The sequence below is a fragment of the Echinops telfairi genome, unplaced genomic scaffold (assembly GCF_000313985.2).
Source record: "Echinops telfairi isolate 266 unplaced genomic scaffold, ASM31398v2 ScPeMD7_2565;HRSCAF=3150, whole genome shotgun sequence".
NCBI classification, from domain to species: domain Eukaryota; kingdom Metazoa; phylum Chordata; class Mammalia; order Afrosoricida; family Tenrecidae; genus Echinops; species Echinops telfairi.
In genome coordinates this window covers 10,010,576-10,018,612 of record NW_022106463.1, presented here as the reverse complement: position 1 = coordinate 10,018,612, position 8,037 = coordinate 10,010,576, and the positions used below count along the sequence as shown (strand labels likewise).

Below are 8,037 nucleotides of genomic sequence, written 5' to 3'. Positions count from 1 at the left end.
AAGGGAACAACAAGTGAACTAAAATCAGTGGGAGGAAGGTCATAGGACGCCTAGTGGGGCTCAATCAAGGGCAATGTAGTAGTGAGGAATTACTAAGCCCAAATGAAGGCCGAACATATTGGTGGGACAAGAGGGAAGTAAAAGGAAATAGAGGAAAGAACCAGGAGGCAAAGGAAATTTATAGAGGCCTAAATATAGGCATGTACCTATGTAATTATATATATGTATGTATACATACATGTGTGTCTGTATGTATATATATATATGTATAAAGAGGGGAATAGAACTATGTACTCATACCTATATATTAAGAATTAAGGTTACAGATGGATATTGGTTTTTAACTCAAGTACTCCCTCAACACAAGAGCACTTTGTTCTAACAATCCGGCATTCTGCGATGCTCACCTTCCCAACGATCACTGAAGACAAAATGGGTGCATAAGCAAAGGTGGTGAAGGAAGCTGATGGTGCCTGGCAATTAAAAGATGTAGCATCTGGGGTCTCAATATTCCTCACCAGCACATCCTACTAATTGCCTACTGGAAATGATAGCTTATGACTGCATCAAACCAGCTACGTTTCACACACAATGCTCCGTGGGAGGTGGGGCATGGGCGGGGGTGCAAACCCACTGTCCTGGAGTTGGTCCAACTCACAGTGACCCTGCACAGGGCATCTGAAGCTGTACACCTTTATGGGAGCGGACAGTCTCATCTTCATCCCTCAGAATGGCTGGTGGGTTTGAACCACTGACCTCGCGGTTAGCAGCCCAGCACCTACATGACAGTGCCACTAGGGCCCCTGTCAAGGCTGCAGAAGCCCCTTAATGTAGTCAAACCATTGTCCTTGCCACAGTCCCGGGGCATGTTTTTTGCTGTACGTATGTTCACCAAGAAAAATAAATTATTTACTTTTCAAAGAGTATTCTGTTTCCTATCCGTATTCCCCAGGGAAGGGCCACTGTAAGTCAGAAAGCTCTGCGAGTTCATACCAGTGTGGCTTTAGTCTGAGCAAAGCGTGTTTGAGCGTGTCCATGGCCAGCGGGCAGCTGCAGACCAGGCCGCCTGGTCACACACGTGTCTCTTCCGGGCGCCTACAAAGGAAGGTGGCAAAGACAGTGCAGTGAGAAGACACCGGTCTTTGAAGCGAGAATGAAGCTAACCAAGATGTTGTGGACCTGTGGGGGGGGAGCTGTCTGCTCCTTGGGCTAATGGGGCAGGACCACCACCTTCCACAGCCGGCCGTGGCCCCGGGAGCCTGCAGATGGCTCAGCCACGGGAGCTGTTGAAGCAGAGGCTGGCCTGTCTCTCTCACCTGGAGGCAGAGAGGCCAGTTCAGAGGTGAAGGCGACCGTTTCAGGAAGTTACTGAGGATCTGTCGATCGCTTTCCATGGAGGGCAAAGAATGACCACGGGGACTTTGGGGGAAGAAGTTTTAAGAAAGTGGATGTCTGGCGTGGTGAGAAATTGCATGCTGGGATTCCCACCCCCTATGAAAGGGCACCTGCTTATTCTCCAAGGGTGGCAAGGGCTGTCCCCAGAAGATTTCACTGGGAAACCCAACCCCACCCACCCACAGTCTTGATCTTGCCCCTTCACACATTTTTTTGTCCCCCAAGTTCAAAGATCACTTCAAAGGAACACGATTTGGGGCCCCGGAGGAGGCCCAAATTGCCTTTTTGAGGAGATGTTCCTTGAAGAGCCCCGAGTTCTTTGGGAAGGAACCCCACCTTCAGACGTGTAGAGACCAGGCGGAGGAACAATAGCCTCATCCGGGTTCCCATGATTTTACCTCAGGCCTTTGGACCCACCCTCATAGCTCGTGGAGATGCCCAAACGTGAAAGGATTCTGCGTCGTGAGAGTTCATTCAAAGGGAAAAGACCCAAGAACGCATTATAAACTGGCGTGGACACCAATCCGATAGGGCTTGGTCCAGGCAATCTGCTGTGGCCACCAGACCAGTGGAGATCTCGATGATGGAAGGATGGTGTTGCCATCGTCCGTCATCAACTACCAATGCTAGCTGCCACGGAATGCTCCCTGCCACGGAATGCTCCCACACGGGACCCCGTGGTCAATGGCACCAGGCACTGCCCCACCTGCACATCTTCCTGGCCCTCAGCTGCCTGGAGCCCATTGTCACAGCCACTGCGCAGGGAGACTGTCTCCCAATCCCTGGGGCGCACCTTCAGCTCTGCTTCAGATACTGTTCTGTGGGGGTCCACAGGGTCTTCATGTTCTGTTTTTCAGAACTCTACCCCTCAGCCTCTCCTCTGCACCTGTGTTCGTCTGGTAGCTCCTCTGAAGCCCTCCCTCCCGGGTGGTGACCCTGTGCCATTTGAAATACCAGTGGCATCATTCCCAACATGACAGTAGCCCAGGAACCACTCCATTGCCACACCCTGCGAGCTGGGCAACGGTGACCAACTCTACTCCCAGCCATCGAGTCAACTCGGAATCAGGAGGGCAGAGGAGAACTGCCCACGAGGGGTTGCCCCACGGAGCACCCGGTGAGCTCAGCACTCCAGCAAATGCGCTCCTTCCTACCATGAGGGGGCGCTTTCCCCTCGGACAAGATCCCACCCCCAAGCACAATGCATTAGAGTTGAGAAAGGCATTCAAGCGTGATCTTGGCCATCTTGGCCAACGTACTTAATACCCTGTGCCTCCCTGGGGGCAGCGCTGTGATGCTCATGATCATGAGAACATCTGCCTCAAGCAAAATTAAATTAGCCACATTCATGGGGGGGCAGAGGCCGTGAGTGAACCTCAGCTGGGTTTGGAGGGCAATAAAGAACACAGGCAGTGAGGACAGCTCCTGGGACCTCACTGAGGGGCAGATCCTGGAGAAATCAAGACATGAGAGGGTGGGTGACGGGGACATAGATGGAAAATTCTAGAAAGCATTTTATTTGGGAGCACTCGGGTTGGCTAATCTTCAGGGTGAGCCCTTCCCACAGTTCTTGCATGATGTTCCCAACTGTAGTAGTTACACAATTTCATGTCAATTTGGAAGACATAAAAGGGGTGGGGTCTAGCCTGTCAATCAGGTCACAGCCTGATGCTGCCTCCTTATGGGCATGGTCTTCTCATAAGGAGGGTCCTGGGAAACCCCCACCTCTCTCTGCCTTCACCTTCCTGTTGACAAGCCCTGCTACTGGATCCACAAGACTTTACACCCACCAGCCGGTGATGTTCCTGCATTCGGCATCATTGCATGCGGCATTGTGAGTCTGAAGAGGGTTACGGACTAGTATTGGACTTGAGTTGGACTGGGATGTCTTCCTGACATACAATTACTTCTTGATACAAAGCTCTCTCTTTCACATATATGAGTGTCACTGGATTTGTTTCTCTGGTCAACCCAGCCTAACACACTGATGCTGACTCCCAATTTCAGATTCTAAGGAGCCCTGGTGGGGCTATGGGATAAGTGAGTAAGCACTGGGCTACTAATCACAGGTCAGTGGTTCAAAACCTTCCAGCCACTCCACAAGAGGAAGATGAGGCAGCCTGCTTTGGGAAGGATTTACATCTTGGAGATGCTGTGGAGCAGGTCTAGCCCGTCCTGTAGAGTTGATGGCAGCGGATTGGGATTGAGTTTGGGAATGGCTTCCAAAGTTCTCAAGAATGATTTTTTTTTCTTCTTCTTCACTCCCACCAACTAAAGCCACTGGGGTCCGTTAGGATTTGATGTAAGGAAAACTAGTGTCACACTGGTTAGGGGCTTGTCTGCAAACCAGCCAGCTGCTCTGCAGGAGAAAGCCCGGCGATATGCTCCTGTAAAGATGGCGGCCCGGCGACCACGTGGGGCAGCTCCCTGGTGTCCTGAGAGCTCACAAGGAGCCCAAAGTGACTGGGAAGCCGTGGGTGTTGGGAGGGTCAGTGAAAAAGAGGGAGACGCTTGAGGAGGGCTGACAGAGTGGCTATAACAGTGGGGTGCGACAGAACAGCGATGGTGGGGACCACACAGGACCCAACACTCGATTTTGATGGCTGCCTGGGAGGGGTGGGGCGGGGGTGTCAGGTGTGTAGGACTGTTTGAGGCACAGCGGCACCTTGGCGAAGCTCAGCCTGCAGGCAGGGGAGGTTGTGAGGTGCCACGTAGTCGGATCGGACCCACACCCTCCCGGGCAGCCCCCCACAAAACTCCGCTCGTCTCTCGGTGGCTGGCTGACCCCTTCAGTAACACTTGGTGTCATTAAACTCTTAAATAACTTTTTTTTTTTTGGTCATGGCTCTTTTCAGTTTATTGCCTTAAGGAGTTACCCTAGTCCAAGTTAAAAGTGGACCCCACATGGTTACATCACACAAGCTGTGAGGCTTTACACTTGTGACAAGGGACAGAAGGAATGTTTCTACTCGTTGCAAGGAAATCCTCACTTGAGCGTCAATGAGCCACCCGCACTTAAAACCCACGAACCGTCAGCTGGTCGTCCTTGGCCAGACCAATCTCTACGAGGCACTGGCCTATGTTCCTGTGCTGGTCGCCCTGGAGCTGAATCCCTTCTCCATATTCTGGATGCTCCATCACAGCGCCATTGCAGGCAGATTTCTTCTTAAACGCCTCCACTAATTGCTTTTGGTCGTCATCGTCAGCGATCCCTTGGACAGTGTTAGGGTCTTCCTGCCGTTGTGCTGTTGAATTCTCATATGGATACAATCCTCTGTCCCCGCAGGCAGCAGGGCATCACCTTTACTTGCATCAGCAAAGGGGTTGAAAGAGTGGAGGTTCTGGATAGTGGACACCCGATATGATTCCTTCTCTTCGTGGAAACGGCCTGCAGAAGGCGGCGGCTGGAGAAGGCGGGAAGGTGGGACAGAGCCTTGGGAAGTGAGGGGGCTCAAGGGGGAGGCTGATGAGTCCTCGCGGCGGCTCAGTGACTGGGGTCTAAATAACGTGAAGCGTTATCTACTCTTAGCATTTAAAGTTATTAAATAATGCTTGGTGTTATTAATAACTCTGGCGTCCTTTAATCAGCCGTGCACCCAGAACACTGTGCAGCAGCTTATAGGCATAGACTGGCGGGGAGGCAGAGCCAAACTGGCTGCAGCAGGACGGGTCAGCTCCCCCAGACGCCCTGCGTCGTCGTCGGTCGGGGTGGACGCTTTGCACACTGTGCTCTTTGCCGCAGCCACGTGGTCACAATCGGCAGGAGCCCTGGGGATGCGGTGAATGGCTCCATGTGGAGCGGCTGACCACAAGACGAGCAGTTCAAAACCCCCAGCTGCCCCTCGGAAGAAAGAGGAGGCTGCACCTATGAAGAGTTACATTTTGAAAATCCGCAGGAGTGGCTCTGCTCTGGCCTGTAGGGCCACCACGAGTCAGAATTGACTGGATGGAAATGAGTTTGTTTGTTTGTTTGTTTGTTTGTTTGTTTGTTTGTTTGTTTGTTTGTTTGTTTTGGGGGGTTGTTTCTGTGTTTGGACTGTGTCAATCCTTAATGTTTTATCAAAGATCAGGTGTCTGTAAGTACTTGGTTGTGTTTCTGTGTTCTCAAATCTAATCCACTGATCTACCTGTCTACTGTTTGATCATCATGGCAACATCATAAACTTTACAGTCTGGGAGTGAAAGGCCCACTTCTTTCTTTTCATTTTGTTTTGTTTTTTGAGTGTTTTACTTATCCTGAGTTTCTTTCCTTCCATGTAACATTGGTGATTCCTTTTCCCATTTCTTTGAAGAATTATGCTGGGATTGGATCCAAACTGTATGGAATTTATAGGGTTTTTTTTGTGATCTTGACATGTTCCACTGTATTTGGTCTTCCTATCCAGGAGCATGGAACATTCTTCCGTTTGCGTAAGTCCCTTTGGGGTTCTCATAGAAGTGTCTAAAATTTTTATTTGTGTAAAACTTTTGTTTCTCTGGCAACATTTATTCCTAGGTGTTTTATCGTTGGGTAGTGATTATAAATAGAACTGTTCTCTTACTCTCCTTTCTAGTGTCTTCTTTAATATACAAGAATACAACCGATAATTGTATGTTGATCTTATAGCCTGCCACATTGCCAATAAACGTTCAGTTAGTTCCAGCCATTTTTAATTGAATCTTCAGAGTTCTATCTTCATAGGATTATATCATCTGCAAATAGAGAGAATTCCGTCTCTCTTGTGCCAATGTGGATGACTTTACTGTCTTGTCACAGAGCTCCGGCAAAGACTTCCTGAACTCTATCAGTAAGAGCGGGGAGAAAGGGCAGCCTTGTCTCGTTCCTGTTCAAAAGGGGAGTGTTTCCCATCTGCCTCCAGTGAGACGCTGGCCGTTGGTTTTTTGCACATGTGGCTTTATTATCTTGAAGAATTTCTCTTCTGTTCCTAGTTCATTGAGTATTTTATCAAGAAGGGATGTTGAATGTTATCAAAGGCCTTCTCTTCATCGATTGATATAATCATATTGTTCTTTTCCTTTGTTTCATGTGGCGGATTTTACACACACATACACACACACACACAATCCTTGCAGAGCCATTGCGAATCCCACATGATCATGATCATAATTTTGATGCTTTGTTCCATTTGGTTGAGAAATTTGACATCTAGATTCATCAAGGGTATTGGTCTATATTTTTCGATTCTGGTGATGTCTCTGCCTGCCTTAGGCATCAGGGTTTTACTTGCTTCATCAAATGAGCTTGGTATTTTGTCCATTTCTATAGCGTAAGATAGTTCGTGTGGGACTGGTGTTAACTCTGCTCTAAATGCTTGGTAGAATCCCCCAGTAAAACCACCTGGTCCTGGACTTTTTGATGTTGGGGATTTCTGATAACAGATCTGTTTCTGTTTCTGCTACAGGCTTATTGAGATTCTCCAGCTCAGTCTGTGTTAATTGCGATAAGGAATGCGTGTCTAGAAATGTATCCATTTCTTCCAGATTTTCAAATTTGTTGGAATTTTTCATAACACAATTTTTCATAACACTGTGATTTCTAAAATCTCGGTTCTGTTGAGATGACACCCATTTCATTTCTTATTCATATTGTTTCTCCTTCTTTTCCTCTGTTAGGTTTGCCAGTGGTTTATCAATCTCAGAAAATCAAACAAACCCACTGGCAGAGAGCCAATTTTGACTTACAGCGACCCTATAGGACAGGGTAGAACTGCTCTTGTGGGTTCCCAAGGTTGTCAATCTTTATGGGAATAGGAAGCCTCGTCTTTCTGTGTTGAAGTGGCCGGTGGTTTCAAACTGCTTTCTTTGGGATTAGCAGCCCAAAACATAACCCAGTATGCCACCATAACTCTTTCAGAGGCAAGGCAAACAGCATGGATGTGGATTTCTTGGTTGTTATTTTAAACTGAAGGACACAAACAATAGCAGTCCACTCCCAGGAAAGACTGCACCAGGCAGAGCTGACCTACCCAGTAGGCTGCAGCTCAGCCTGATGCCGAGCAGGCCCTTCTCCTGTGCTGGCTACTCCCGATGGCTTGCCCACCTGCCTGCCATCCTGGTTGGCTGAAGAGACCACTCTGGCTGACCGGGTCTGCCTTGTTTTCGTTGACATCATTTTCAGCTGAATGAATGGCAAGCAAAATGCCAGCATGCCACTCCTAACTGTTGCCAGACCCTCGCACCTCATTTCCGTCTTCCCCGAAACGCTAGAACCCATGCCACAGAGCAGGCTGGGCGTGGCACCTCGCTGGGCCTCTTCAGGAAGGCTGGGATACAGTGGCCGAGATAAGCAATGTCACAGGAGGCGGCCTTGACTCGCCCCCACCTCCCAACCATGCCCCGGCAGGCCAGGCAGAGGAGGAGATGGAGGCTCCCGAGAAAGGGGCCCGACCCGGGGGTGGGGGTGTGCTGCAAGAGGAAACTCATTTCGAATTTCCAAGGTCCCTCACAGCAACACATAACTCTTGGCCAGCGGCCTTCCGCCCACACTTCCCAAAGCACATTGAGTGCTCTTGACCTGCAATGAGAAGTTGTCCACCCGCAGCCTGATGACCAGAGCACAGTGGAATAATACTGGCTCGCTCTGGAGAGGGGGGTCCCTGCTGGGTGGCACAGCTGCCACCCAGACCTTAACTCTCTCTGTTT

General features: G+C 49.6%; 1 pseudogene; it reads right to left on the bottom strand.

Moving 5' to 3' along the window:
- Positions 1-4,410: 4,410 nt before the first annotated feature.
- LOC123522135 overlaps positions 4,411-8,037 on the bottom strand; it is a 10,197-nt pseudogene continuing 6,570 nt past the window's right edge.